At 56.5% G+C, this 14862-nt stretch overlaps 1 long non-coding RNA gene across 1 annotated transcript; it reads right to left on the bottom strand.

Moving 5' to 3' along the window:
- Positions 1 to 4082: 4082 nt before the first annotated feature.
- Positions 4083 to 5890, bottom strand: LOC138421573 (uncharacterized). The gene is made up of 2 exons (XR_011249542.1): positions 4889 to 5890; positions 4083 to 4748 (listed from the first exon to the last, which is right to left on the bottom strand). It is a non-coding gene; the product is annotated as an uncharacterized lncRNA (long non-coding RNA).
- Between the last annotated feature and the right edge of the window lie 8972 nt (positions 5891 to 14862).

Genomic DNA, 14862 nt, shown 5'->3' with positions numbered 1-14862 from the left:
GCCGTCCATGGGGTCGCTAAGAGTCAGATATGACTGAGCAACTTCACTTTCACTTTTCACTTTCATGCACTGGAGAAGGAAATGGCAGCCCACTCCAGTGTTCTTGCCTGGAGAATCCCAGGGACGGGGAGCCTAGTGGGCTGCTGTCTATGGGGTCGCACAGAGTTGGACACGACTGAAGCGGCTTGGCAGCAGCAGTTGACCCCAAGGACTTTTCTCTCAGGTGTATGCCTCCTCCTTGATTTATCATATGCCGTCTTTGTTCATTTTATCCCTTCTTCTTACTTGATTTCTGCTTTTATTTGCTCTGAATAGAATTTAAATTTTTACTAGTCAAAATTTTCATTGTTTTTCAGAAAAATTCAGGTCCACGAAATTCAAGTTTGATCTCTGGGTTGGGAAGATCCCCTGGAGAAGAAATGGCAACCCACTCCGGTGCTCTTGCCTGGAAAATCCCATGGACAGCTGGCAGGCTCCAGTCATAGGGTGGCACAGAGTGAGGGAAGTGACTTAGCATGCATATCTTGACAGTTCTTCCTAAAACCAGAACAATGTAACAAAAATGAACTTACTCCTCTTCCTAAACCTCTTTGGTTTTATTTTTTGGGTTTTGAATACTGTTATACACCTTACATTTATTTTTGTGTAAGATGTATATTCCTATTTTATCAAATGGATTATTTGCATTCAGATTTTTTGCATATGAGTTTTTTCCCCCCAAATGAGTAGCCAAAAGTGATCGTGAAGTCAATACCTCATCATTTTCTTGTCAGCATAAATGCTCCTTTGTACTTTGGCAGATGAGTGTCTGTCCTCTTTCCTCAGATGAGGCACACAATTCCATTAACTGTTCCATCCTTTCCTAGGCAAGCACTCAAGGATTCTAATTACTAGAACGCTTTCTTTTTTTCTTGACTATGCTGTGCACCTTGCAGGGTCTCAGTTCCCCGACCAAGGACTGAACCTGGGCCCTGGCAGTGAAAGCCAGAAAATCCTAACCGCTAGACCACCTGGGTGGGTCTTGCACAGTAATATGACTAATTCAGAAAGACCTGCTTTTGAAAGAAGTCATCTATGGATAAAAAATATGTAATGACTAAGGTAAAAAATCACACTAAGCCAATAATAGAAAAGCAAAAGAGAAACATTTGTATCAACAAGCTGGAAGCAGATGCAGAAGCCAGGATTATCAAATACCATGTTGACACAGAGTCAAGAGAGATCTCTAATCCTGAGGAACAGAGTCCTCCTTTACAGGGAACGCCAAGGAGCAGCATTAGCAAGGTGAAGTCCCGGGATAACCGTGATGCTGTGCACTTAGGGTGGGCAAACCGACTCCACGTGTATGGGGAGGGAAAGCCCCGGATTAACACAGCCTCTTGTGGGAAAGACCCAGGGCTTTACCTCACCACAAGTGCAGCATCAGCCACAGGCGAGTTTAGGCAGCACCAGCGGATTTAGCATCTCCACGGCAACCAGAGGTAGCTGAGCTCCCCCTAGGTTCTGAGCTCCCCGCCCCTGGCTTCCTCACACTGGGCCCCCAGGAAGCCAACAGCCCCCTGGGGCAGGCGCTCCAGTCTTCGTCCACTGAAGCTCTCGGGGGAGACACAGTAAATACTTTGGAAGCAGTAGTCCCTGTCTAGACTAGAATTTCCTTACAGTTGTTTTAGGCTTTCAACATGTTCCCTCAAAATGAGGTTTTTAGAAAAATCACCCTTGTACCAACAGAAATTATGATATTTTAATAAGAAGGCCATGAATCGCTCTCTATATACCTTTTCAAAAGATGCTCCAAGGAGTATTTCATCTGCCCTTGCATCAAGGAGATAGACCACAGGTGGAAGGGAGGCGACCCCACGAACTGTAACCCGCCAGGCTCCTCTGTCCACGGGATTCTCCAGGCCAGCATACGGGAGTGGGTTCCCGTTTCCTTCTCCAGGGGATCTTCCCCACCCAGAGATCGAACCTGCATCTCCTGCCTTGGTGGGCTGATTCTTTACCACGCAGCCACCCAGGAAGACCTTTCTGGGCGGCACAAGATGCCGAAGTTGATCCTGAAGTGGAAGACACTACAGGAGAGAGGAAAGCAGTAAGAAGGCGAGCCTGAAAGTATATCTGGATCTCTGCAGAGCGTACAAAGACAGACAGCGGAGCACGCTTCCCCCTCGCTTTGAAGCACTCGCTCAGTTTAGGAAACAAAAGAGACAGACGGAATGGAGGAGCCGGAGGTCAGAGGAGGACGGGAAACAGTGGGAACAGCAAGCGAAGGACGAGGAGGGGACAGGGAAAGGAGGCTCAAGCACACCGGTTTCTGGAACTGCCAGGCAAATGGATGCGTTGCCAGAAAAATAACAAACGAAGCTGTCACACCGGCTCTCAAAGACCCGCAGCCTCCTGAAGCTGGCCTCGGGCCTGCAGCCTCCCTGTCCGGGTGGGCTGCCCCCGGTCACAGCCCCATGGGCAGCAGCGACCTTGTTCCCCCAGGTCTTCCACCAGCCGCTGGGGGGACAACATCCATGTCCACGTCCAAGCTCAGGATGCATCTTCTCCTGAAATCAGCTCCAGGGGAGTCAGCGGCACTGAACAGGACCAGCTGAGCTTTCTACGGGCTGGCCTGGGACCTTCACCACCATATATGGGGCTGTTTTGGGAACTTGCACATGAGCCTTTGGAGTTCAGTCCATTCATAAGCTGAAGACTGCTCATCCTTGCCACAAGCCTATTTGCCCAGTCCTGGGCTGACAAGCACAGCAGCTGTGAAAGCCGCCTTTGATGTGAGCCTAATTGATTCCAAATATTTCCTTTGTGAGCCTAGGGCTGGAACTTTGTGGTGGAGGCTGTTGGACCTTCCTGAACTGGATCTGCTGGGACCCCGCCTACTGGAGAGTGTGAGCTGTGGTCCCCTTACAGCCTTTGGCCTGATGGTCAAGTGCAGACGTGGAGACGGTCTACGCGAGATAAAGTCACATGATAACCAGGCGGGTCTCTCAGGAGCCACGTGCTGCCTCCAAGCCAGGCCTGTCATTATTTCAGCCGCGTCAACACTCCTCCCCGCTTTGCCGCCCCATGATTTGAAGTGACTGATAAAAGTAACACAATCGCGTTTACTTGTTTAAACACAGCTTGGAAAGTGTTGGGTTGTATCGCAGTGTTTAATTGCTACCAAAATAGGTGTGTGTCGAGTAAACAGTTATAGATAAAAGGAAGTCATTGTTCAGAAAATGGATTAATTAGTATTTAATTGCTATAACTTGCAATTAATCCTTTAATATTAGGAATGCAAGCTTGTAACAAATTAGTGAGGCACTAAAGAAAGCAACAAGGGATGTGAGGTCCTTTGCCAAATCCACACGGCCGAGCATTCCCAACCCCACCCCACCCCGCAGCCTTGAGAGGGGCCAGTCAGAACCTCGAGGTCTCTGCTCTGGTTGAAACCCAAATTTTTTTTCTCACCCCAGAATCTGTCATTTTAAATGGCTAAAACGTAGACTCGGGATCCATTCTGATGACTCACTTGGAGGTGATACGGGCAGGAGTGGGTGTCTTCAGCTCAGAGCACATCTGAAAATAATCGCTTTGCAGGTACGCAAACCCCAAATGTCCTCTGCCTCCCTCTGTGGGGGCTTCTGGAAGATCTGAAACCTCGGCTCAAACCAGGCGAGTATTTTCTAACACATCTCTGTCCAGGGGGCTGCGCATGGGCCTCAGTCACCCCTTGGAAACTGGGCCACCTTTAGGGTGAACGCAGTTCCAGCTCCTGGCATGGCCTGGGAAACTCTGTGGGGCCCCTACCTGAGTCACCGGGACCCCAGCCGGCTCTGCTGGGCACCCAGGCCCCGGTCGAGGCCGGAGCTGCCCAGTCCCTGGGGAGCTGAGTCCAGCTGCTCCTCAGGAAATCAGAACCCCACACACGATGGGTCCCCAGGCATCTGCCACTCCCACCCACCCGGTCCACCCACCTCCTGCTCTTAAAGGCCTCTCTGAATCGTCTGCTGTCAGCAGAACAAGCGTGTGCCCTGGGATCCCGCAGACAACAAAGCCCCCAGCAGCATTTCAGGCAGGTGATGTCACCCAGGTAAAACTGTACTGACAAGCTTTTAATTAAAGTTTTCCCACACATCTTTCCACGGGTCCCCGGAGCGATTATTCATTATGTGCCTACTGCCAGCCAATTGTGAGTTGGGAGGGAAGTGCTTTATTTTCAAAGCTCTTGCTGACAGCTAGAGAACACTCTGTTATACAATCTGTTTACATCTTCACACACACACACACTCACACACACACACACACACACACTCGCACGCACGGTCTCGCTCAAGGAGAAGCGGCCGCGCAGGGTGGTGCGGCAGTAATGAAAAGCATCTGCTGTTGGGATACGAGGAGGCTGGGGGTGCACAGCACAGCTCCTCTGCAAACAGTCCCCCGTCCCAGCCAGACCCCTCACTGGTCGAGGAGAGACGTGCCCGGGAAGGCGTGGGTCTGAGTGGGTGCAGGGGCCCCGAGGCTGGGGTCTGAGCCGAAGGGGGTGCCTCGTGCGGGGGTAACAGGCAGTCACGCAGGCGTCTGTAAGTGCCCATGATGGGGTCTCAGTGCCGCAGAGTGGAGGCCTGCAGAAGCCTTGATCGGGCGAGGGAGGTCGGACTCACTGGGGATGGGGCTCCGGGTCCCTGGTTCCTGCTGCGGAGCTTCTGCAGAAAACTCGGGCCTGCATCTCTGCATCACCATCACTGGGACAAACTCTCCAAATCCTGGGGAGGGAGGAGGGATGGAGGGGTGAGGGGCGAGGGGAGCCCACCCCCACCCCATGAGAAGTGGCCCAAATCCTGGGGAGGGGGGAGGGGAGGGAGGGGTGCCCCAGGCCCCTTGCTTCCTCCCATCGCGGCTCAACTGTGAAGCCGAAGCAGGATCAGGCTCCTCCACTCAAGCAGGCCGGGGCCCACGATGCCCCCACGATGTCTCCCCCAGGACCTGCCTCCAGACACCCAGAACGTCTTGCAGAGACCCCAGCTGGGGTGTAGGCGGGTCCCCCAGCCAGGCCCATGACAGGCCCTTCCAGCCCCAAGCCACGGGGCCCGCCAGCACTTCCTGCTCGTGGCCCGTCTGCTCTGAAATCATCAGTGAGCTAGGAAATCATCAGTGAGCTGGGAAGTCATCAGTGAGCTGGGAAGTCATCGGTGAGCTGGGAAAAGAAAATGTGTGGCTATATGTGCGGCCATCTGGAACGCCGTCCGCTCTCCCGGTGCAGAAGTAAGAGGGGGTGTAGGGCCACTGCTGTGGGCCCACGGAGGCGCCTTCATGGACCGGGCCTCGCTCTGACACCGTGGCCTGGCCGGGCTGGTTCCTGCGCTGCTTCTTGCGCTCCTGGACCACGGATGCGTGGAGGGGCTCGGGATGCACCCGCGACGAGTGATGGCCGTGCCTCAGCCTCCCTCACCTCCTCTGCCGTCCCCCCTGGAGCCTGACTCCCCTTGAGCCTGAGATGTCAACCAGAGAGTTAAAGAGAACCTCTGACTCATGCGGGCACAGTGGGGAGCAGAGCCTGGATTCCCAGCATCGCTTCGAGGGCAAAGGACTGTCCTTTACAGCCCATGCCCCCGCCCCCCACCCTGGGGACAGAAGTCCTCCTCCAGGGTCCAGCATCCCACTTCCAGGCGCTGGGCAGAGGCGCAGAAGCAAGGTAGAGTGGCCGGCCGGGGTGGACTCCTCCCCTCAGCGCAGGCTCCAGACTGCACTGAGGGGACCACGATCAGCCGGAGAAGCAGCTCCTGGAACGGTTAGACCAGCGCCCGCCGCCCCTGCACACACGAGGCCTGGGGGTGGGGCCGGGGTCACAGTCCTGCGCGGGACACGCTGGTCCTGCCCTCTTCGCGTCCGGCTGCGGCTGCAGACCCTGGAAGGAGCGCAGAGGACACAGGAGATGCTGGAACACGGAGAAGGGAGTTCGCAACGGAGGGGAAGGCAGGGAGGGCTCCAGCAAAGTCGCCAAGACCAGGGGAGAGAGAGGAAGAGGCAGACGTGGAGAGAGACAGACAGAGCCTGAAGGGTCGGGGTTGAGCTCTGTGTGTGAGGCCTGAGTCCATGCGGAGAACAGCAGTGGAAGGAGGGGGCTGAGACCCCGAGATGGGCGGGAGGGCGGGCCTGAGCTCCCGGGGCACACTCCAGGGCACCTGCCTCGGCACAGGAGCAGGTGGAGCCCCGGGAAGGCTGTGAGCAGGAAAGGCCGTGGTCCCCTCTGTGTTTTAGAGAGAGCTTCCTGGTGGCTGGGCAGAGGGTGGATAAGACAGGGGCGTGGAGGAGTAGGGGGCCCTTGGGACACTCGACAGCCCCGCCCCGAGTGGGAGGGGTCCTCCGAGACCCGGCCGAGCCAGTGGGGATGCAGAAGGTGGCCACAGCTCCGCACAGCCTGTCATACGAGCTGCATGGTGGGAACATGTGTGTAAACACATGGGTGGATGGATGGATTCCATTAATGAACGAGCAGAAAATCATTTGCCCTCAGCTATCTGGCAGTTTCATTATTTGGAATTGGTTTAGTTAATCTAATTTGGCATAATGCATGAGGCAATTTATGAAGGGGGAAAGAAAAAACAAACAGCCGAGAAAGTCTCTGCTGCTCCTCCCATCGGGCTGGGGGCTACAAGCCCCCTCCTCTCCCTCCCCCGGCAGTCAGCATCTGCCCCACCCTGCACAGCCTCAGGCACTCGTGTTCCACGTCTAAGGCTGGTTTGAAACACACAGCCCAGCTTCGGCTTGCCCTCCTGAGCCCTGGTGTTGGAGGGTCTGTTGTGTTTAAGAAGTTCAGCCATGTGGACCCATCCTGGCCGACCGTTCCAGCACCAGACAACTTTTCTGATGCTTTGCTCAAATCATCCCCCACACCCCCATTCTATGGGTCAGAACAAACTTTGTGTGTTTCCATCCAGATACTGCAAATCAGAGACACACTGCCTCCTCAGTGGCCTAATTCCTAACTCCCTGAGTATACTAGCAGATTTCAACGGTCATTTATGCCATTAAGTTCTGGGTGGCTTGTTTGTGTCAGTAGGAATGAGAAGAGAATTTGGCAGCTAAAAATGAGACGCCACCATCCGGAAAACCTGGGATATACTGGTTTCAGGGCCTTGAGGAGACTGTGGGCAGAAGACAGAACTATGTGTTAAGAAGGGTGAATGAAATCTCAATAAAAAGTGAGGAAAAGGTTCTTAGAGGAAAGAAGACCCTGCTAATTCAGTGGACATTTTAGCAAAATTATTGCCTGAAATAATGCATGTAATCAAATGGTAGATTTGTCTACAGAAATGGTTAAGGGAATGTCGAAACTGTCACCTAGTCTAGAATGAACATCGTAAGGTAAGGAGGAAAAATAGTGAGCTACTGAAGGGATTACTCAGTTTTGAAGAAGGATTTAGAGGAAAAATAAACAGGCAGGACTTGCTGGCCTTGAAAATATAAAGCCCAGAGAATTAAGGCAGTGATTCATGACTCTTTCAAACTAACCCATCTTCTCAGAATCTCAAGGCACAGATCCAGCTGGTTAAACAATAGGGTTTCTAAGAATCTTAAAGTTGTTCTCCACACTGTGCTCAAAGGGAGCTCAGATTAGAGGAGGGCTCACCTTGAAAATGCTGAGGATGTGCCATTGATTAAAGGAATCAATTAAAAGTGATACGAAAGAAACCCACAGTGTTTTTGAAGAAAAAGTACAAAAAAAGAGAGCATTTTGGAAGTGCAATATTTGACATCAGGTAGTAGGTTGACCCGGCTGTTCAGTTTAATTCAGGTCCCTTTCTTACAGAAAAGGACCAGTGACGCTTCTGTGCACAGGTCTGGGGCTTCCCTGACAGCTCAGTTGGTAAAGAATCCGCCCGCAATGCGGGAGACCTGGGTTCGATCCCTGGGTTGGGAAGATCCCCTGGAGAAGGCCAGAGCTGCCCAGTCCCCAGGGATCTCCAATATTTTGGCCTGGAAAGTTACATGGACTGTGCAGTCCATGGGGTCGCAAAGAGTCAGACACGACTGAGCAACTTTCACTTTCTACAAGGACCCACACACACAGCTCTCCTTCTCACTAGGAGGCTGATCCTGTGTTTAGTCTTGAGATTTTTGCACAAGAGAAAAATATAAATAGTTTGTGATCAGAGAACAGACTGTAATTTTTTTAAGGAAAATGAATATGAATTTCTTCAACAGTCCTTTAGATATGGGGTCTTTGTCCTGTCTTCTTAAATCTGGTAAGACTTGTGGTTGTTTTAGCTAAGAGCACAGCAGAAAAGATGCCTGGGTTCCTGAGGCTAGTCCCTGGGGATGGCCCAGGCTTTTCCTGGCTCCCGGGAGCCCTCAGTATGGACCCTGGGCCACTGACAAGGAGCTCCGGGTCCTGGAGCCTGCCGCACCACGAAGAGGCCCGAGTCGCACAGGGGGTCGCAGCAGCTGGTTCTACAGTCCCAGCCAGAACACGTGGGCAACGGGCTCTGCGATTTCAGCCACAAGCCAAGGAACAGAGGCCGGCCGCCAGACTCGGGCAGAGGCCAGGAAGCCTCCAAAGGGAGCGCCTGTGCCCTGCTGGGACCCTCGTTTCGGGCGCTGGGCTCCAGAACCGCAAGAGCACACAGTCAGAGCTGGAGCAGGTCTGTGTCCACCACCCGCTCAGCCAGGACAAGTGCCCCACGAGGCCCGCCCGTCAGAGGCCCAGAGGCCGTCCTCACGGGGCACACGGGGCACCCGGAGCCCAGGATGGCTCTAGGGCTCGGGACCACAGTGCTCCCCAGACTTCAGGGCACGCTGGAGACAGATGAGACGCCATCTCACACGGACGAGACCCCGTCCCTCCCGTGCGCAGACCTGACCTCCAGGCCCCACCGTCCATGCAGACGCTCCCTGGTTATTCTCAGCATTCAATCCCTAAGTCACGTCCAGGAGCCCCGTGGACAGTGTAAAAAGGCAGAGAGACGCTTGCTCACCGGGGCTTCGTAAGTTCCCCGCAGTGCGGCTCTCTTAGAGCGAACCCCCGCACCACAGACAGGCGCGCCCGGGCCTCCTCTAGGATTCCCTCCCCCCTTCCGGCCCTGTTCCTCTGTCCCTCCCTCCCATCTTGCCTGCCATCTTTCTGTCTGTCTTTCTTAGTGTTCCTGAGCAGCCCTTGAGACATGCAGGGGGAGTTTGGGGAACGTGCTCCCCTCGTGCCCGCAGGAGGTGGGCTTGCCTCTCGCTCCACCAGCAGAGGCGGGACCACGGGGCCTGTGGCCTTTTCCCTCGGTCCCGTATCTGTCCTGTTCCTCCTGTCTCCAGGTAACCTTGGGGAGGCCGGGGCGTCATGGGTGTGAACAGCCACACCGTCTATGGAAATGGTGGGCTCCGACTTTGCTGGGTTCACTGCGGACTCACAGCTCCAGGAGGAGCGCTGGCCCGGGAGTCCCCTGGACATGCCTGTCCCTGCACGCACGGCCTCAGCCAAGCGCCTGGCCTTCGCCCCGGCTGTCTGCCCCCAGCAGAATCTTGAGAAAGAATCAGCCATACAATAATAGAGAAGGCGTTCCCGAGTACGCGAGAGGCAGAGGACACCGACGGGAGAGCGCCACCTTCAAGACTCAGCCGCTGAGAGATTCCACCGCCTCCATCCGAGGGAGTGGAAAGCAGCCTGGCACCACAGGTGACCTTCTCCTCCCGTCCCCCAACCTAGTGTTCCCGGCCGTGGAGGCCTGAGTTGTGAAGTGGAGGTGCACGCTGGCCCAGGATGGAGACACCCCCCTGCCCAGCACCCTGGCCTCATGGGCTTCCCTGTGGGGGCCTCCCGGGGGTCTGGGTGAGAGGGAAGTCTCTGATGTGAGATGCAGAGGCCTGAAGACCCTGGCTGCACGGACACACCCTCAGCCTGTGTCCACCCAGAGTGGCCGCCAGCAGGGGTCTGCGGAGAGCCCTGGGTGCCCTACCTAGGACGGTCACCACAAGAGACGTGGCCTGGATTTCTGCTCTCAGGGAGGAAGCTACTGAGATGCGTTTTCTCACCAAACAGTCTTCTGGTTTTGTTTTATTTGCTTGCTGGCTTCATGGGAAGGGCCTTCCCTGGTGGCTCAGAAGGTAAAGAATCCACCTGCAATGCAGGAGATGTGGGTTCGACCCCTGGGTCGGGAAGACCCCCTGGAGGAGGAAATGGCATCCCACTCCTGTAGGTATTCTTGCTTAGAGGATCCCATGGACAGAGGAGCCTGGGGGGCTACAGGTCGCATAGAGGTGGGACATGGCAGAGTGCTTAACATTTTTTGCTTTTGTGGGGAGAGTTGCTTTTCTCTCTTGTGGCATTCTTTTTTTTTTGGCTTCCTGCATGATTACTGGGATCTAAGTGAAGCCACCTCTCGGGCTGCCCTGTTATTCATTATGCAGATGCCTCCCAAGTTTGGACAGGTGTGTGAATCACATTCACAGGCACTCAAACTTTCAGAACTGTCCTTCCTAACCCACTAAGCAGTGGGTACCAACCAGTGATTAACGGTGTTGCTCCAACGGTCTTGGAGTAGAATGGCATCATGGAGAGAAACTCAGCCTGGCGAGGTGAGGAGAGCATGCTGGGAGGAGGGAGGGTGTCCAGAGCACTGGGAAGATGGACTGGACCGTGTGTGCAGCCGAGGACTTCCCTGAAGACAGTGGGCAGCACTGGGTCAGGTCAGGCTGGGAGCCGAGCAACTGGGGCTGCTAGAGCGTGAGCTGAGCGTGTGTGTGTGAATTCCCTTCAGCCCTGTCTGACCGCTTGCCACCAGGCTCCTCTGTCCATGGGATTCTCCAGGCGAGGACACTGGAGCGGGTTGCCATCTCCTCCTCCAGGGGATCTTCCCGACCCAGGGATGGAACCGTGTCTCCTGGATCTCCTGCACTGGCCAGCAGACTGTTCACCACTAGCACCACCTGGGAAGCCCACACGGCCTGACACTAACCAGAAACTGTTCCCTGCGGTTTCCATCCCAGAGTCTCTTGCATTGGCACGTGAGACAGACACACAGGAAGGAGAAAGAAGACGAGAGCCCCCGGAGGACTGCTGGTCAGCAGCTCCCCTTCTATGCGGGCTGTCTCTCCCTCGCCCACGTCCGGTGAGGACCCCAGGGTGTCCAAGGGAAGGCTTTGTTGGGGCAGGCGCTCCCCCTGGCTCATGCAGCTGGCAGATATGTGGGAGGCTTTGATAACCGGGAAACCCTGAAACAGACTGTGGAGGGAAATTATCTGCAGCTGTGTTGCAGGGGGACAAGCCCAAGGATGGCCAATAAATTAGTCAAAATTACATTTCCCGAGATCAGCATCATCTGCCTTCTGAAGTATAAATTATGGTGCTGGGCCTGCGATCTAAACTTTCCTAAGTCTTCAAAGGCAAAGCACCCAGAGTCCTGGCTGTTCTGGACAAATCTGTGTTTCTTCCCTGATGGTGCTCGCAGGAGAGCTGAGATGTGTTCTGGAGGTTTACCAGTAGGCAGAGGAGCCTGTTAGGAAGAGCGAGGGCCCTCGGGGCTGCCCTGGAGTGGAGCTGAGGGCTTGCTGCCCTGGGTCCAGAGAGCAGACCCTCCCCTGCTCCCGGGGTCAGGGGACACCACCCCTGCTGAGCCTGGGAGGTGCTCGTGTGCTCCTTGCGTGCCTCTCTGCTCAAGGAACGCTGGTCCTCAGGCATGAAACCCCTGTGTTCTTCTGATGACCCTGACATCACTACGGTGAACAGAGAGACTCTGTTTTCACTAACCGCCGCTTTAAAGGAGCAGAAAGCCCCACCACAGAGAAACCTGGATCAGCAGATCCCCAGCTGTGCCGAGACTCCTCAGAACGCAGCCGAGGGATGCCGGTCTCTGCTGGGCACAGGACACTTCCAAGCGCTGACTCCTCAGTGTCCGGTATTCCAAGGGATTCCCAAGACAAAAAAACAGAACCAGCCTGAAGGGAATATTCGAGGAAACACACAAGAAGTTTCTTGGAAACTGAGTTTGAAGAGGTGTGTTGAATTTCTGCCCTTCAGATCATGTTGACTGGTTTGTTAGGAAACAGCTAACATACGGACAGTCCATCAGTCATGTCTGACTCTTGAGACCCCATGGACTGCAGCCCGCCAGGCTCCTCTGTCCATGGGATTCTGCAGGCAAGAATACTGGAGTGGGTTGCCATTTCCTTCTCAGGGGAGTCTTCCCAACCCAGGGATCAAACCGGGATCTCCTGCATTGAAGGTGGATTTTTTACCATCTGAGCCGTAATATACTGGTGCAATTAACAAGCAAGAAGTAAAGCACGCCTCCTTTTCCCAGGTGGCTCTCACTCGCTCCCTCTGGAGATGCGCTTGAACCCGCAGGGGCGAGGATGCCGAGTGCCCTGGTGGGGGTGCGGGGGACACCTGCCAGACGTGGGGGGCCCTCGCGCTGGGGGTGCCTCCTCCGACTCCCGGGCGAGGCGCCATTCATCTCCCCCTCACTGTACAGGCTCGTCCAGCGTCCCTCCAAGAGCGGCGTCCACTGTGACTTCAGGGTGCGAGCAGCACCACCCGCCGGGCCGGTGATGACGTGCTGCACGCCGGGGGGCGCGCACACACAGCGGAGCGTACCGCTTACGGTTCTGGAGGCTGGACGGCCACGCTCAAGGCGCCAGCAGGGTGAGCAGGCGGCCTGGCTTCCTGGCCCCCCGATGTGCCACAGGGCTCTGAGTCCAGTCCTTGCGAGAAGGCCGGGAGGAGGGCCCACCCTGGGGGTGAAGGCGGCTGGACTCTGCCCACATTCAGCACCTCCGCAGCCCCCACCCCATGTCTGAGACGCGGCTGCCTGGTGGGGGTGTCCGGCTGACCGAGGACCCTCTCCTCCACTGGGGACGCCAGTTCCTTCTCTAAGTCGCCCCTGATGGCTGCCTCTTCGTCACCAACCCCAGCAGAGTATATGGGAGTATCTGGTGTGTCCTGGCACCTCCCGGCAGGCCTGGGGTGTGACCTGGTGCCTGCTGAGGGCCTGGCCAGAGGAGGGCAGGGGGCCCGGAAGCGGCAGGATGGAAGGCGTGCAGAAGGAGACCAGGGCCCAGTCTCGGGGGTCCTGAGCTGCCTCCGAGGGCCCGAGAACCCGCCCCCTGGAGCCCGAGGGGAGGGAAGGCTCGGGGAGACCCTTGGGGGCACCTGGCAAGGATCTCCCACATGAAGACAGGACCCCCCCCCCCTTCGCCCCAGCCTGCCCACCACAGGAGAGCCACCCGGGGCACCCAGGCCCTCTCCGCACAAAACCCTGCCCCTGCGCAGGTGGCCCCACCCGCCCTGGCCCGCCCCGGCCCCACCCCGACCCCACCCCTGGCCCTGGGCTGATGGCTCCACCCACCCCGGCCCCTAGCAGAGCCAGCCGTGCCTGCGACCTCAGGGAGAAGGAAGGGTCAGAGAGGGTCAGTCGGGCCGGTTTCTGGGGACCTCACGGCCAGAGCTCCCCCATCCCTGTCCAGCCTGCCTCACCCCCACCCCGAGCACACGCTGCTGCACCCTGATGGCTTTTCACTCCGCACGGGGGCCTTTGCGTGCGCCTGCGAAGGAGGGAAGTCGTCCCCTGCCTCCCGCCACCCACCTCCTCATCTGTAAGGAAACCTAGCGCCAACTCCGCCTGATGACACACAGGGAGCCCCTTGCTGGGAATTTGCCTCCGCAGCCCACCTTGGCCAGGGCTGCCTCCCACCCTGCCCCCCCCAGTGTGGGGCGCTGCGTGGCGGGCACGTGGCCGCCACGGTACCCAGGGAGTCCCTTGGGACAGATGCCTCTCCTCCCACAAAGGCGATGGGCACACATTTGGGACAAGAAAGGGGGTCCCTCGGGCACCGCGTGGCTACCAAAGGCTGGAGGACCAGTTAGCTGCACATTTAGACACCTTTCATCTGGACCAGCACAGCCCCCAGCTCACCCCCACCCGCCTGCCCTCCACGCATGCCGAGGGGCACCACGGGCAGGGCCTCGGGACCCCCCACGTCACCCCCTCACATCAACCTGCTCTCAGGATTAAAACGTTTGGCGGCTGCCCATGGACCTTGCCGGCTGCTGATTATGTCTCCTCCTCCAGGAAGCCTTCTCTGCCTTCCCCAGGCCTAGCCGGCTGAGCAACCTTTTCTACTGTCTGGGGCACCGAACCTGGCTGTTTCACAGCCCTCGGGGGAGGGTCGTTCCGTCTTCGTGCCCTGAGCTTCTCCGGAGAAGGAACACAGGGTGTCTGTTTGAAGCTGCAGCAGCGCTGACTCACTCACTCACTCACTCACTCGCCTGGGAAGTGACCGTCACACAGGACCCTTGTACTGGGGCTGAGAAGGAGCAGTGATGAGACAGGTAAGGCGCCCACCAGGAGCTCACACAGGATAGGGGAGACACCCAGTGTAAAGTCCAAGGACAAGATACCCTGCATGAGTTACCTAGACGTGCGTCAGCTTCAGCTTGAGGATGGCCAGATCTTAAGCACAGACTTCTGAGAAGGACAAAAGCAGGCTTCGTATACACTCTGGCCTCACCAATGTTAAAAGCACAGACAGTGAGCATCTCCTCTGTGTTGGTAACACACATGGTGCCTTTGCAGACGCAAGCAGATCAGAGGACGTTAGCTGAGGGCCTTTCCACCAGCCAGTGTCCTGACAAGCATCTGCCTGTACCTCCTCTTTCTGTCACCCTGGAGGGTGGCCCCCAAGTCCCTGAACACTGCGCTGTCTCCCGAGGGCCTCGGGCAGGGCCACCTGGATCACGGGAGAAGAATCCAGCCCCTCCCCGGTCTCCTGCGTGTCCCAGGGCCTCGGGCGCCAGGCTGGCCTCAGGGATGGAGCTGGGCGGCCCCTAACTCAGTATTTGTGTCTTTTGCGCAAAGAGCTGGGCTACCGGATTTTCTGGGTAACACACATGGA

Source organism: Ovis canadensis, chromosome 16 (assembly GCF_042477335.2).
Source record: "Ovis canadensis isolate MfBH-ARS-UI-01 breed Bighorn chromosome 16, ARS-UI_OviCan_v2, whole genome shotgun sequence".
Classification (NCBI taxonomy): Eukaryota; Metazoa; Chordata; class Mammalia; order Artiodactyla; family Bovidae; genus Ovis; species Ovis canadensis.
This window is presented reverse-complemented; position numbering and strand designations above follow the sequence as displayed.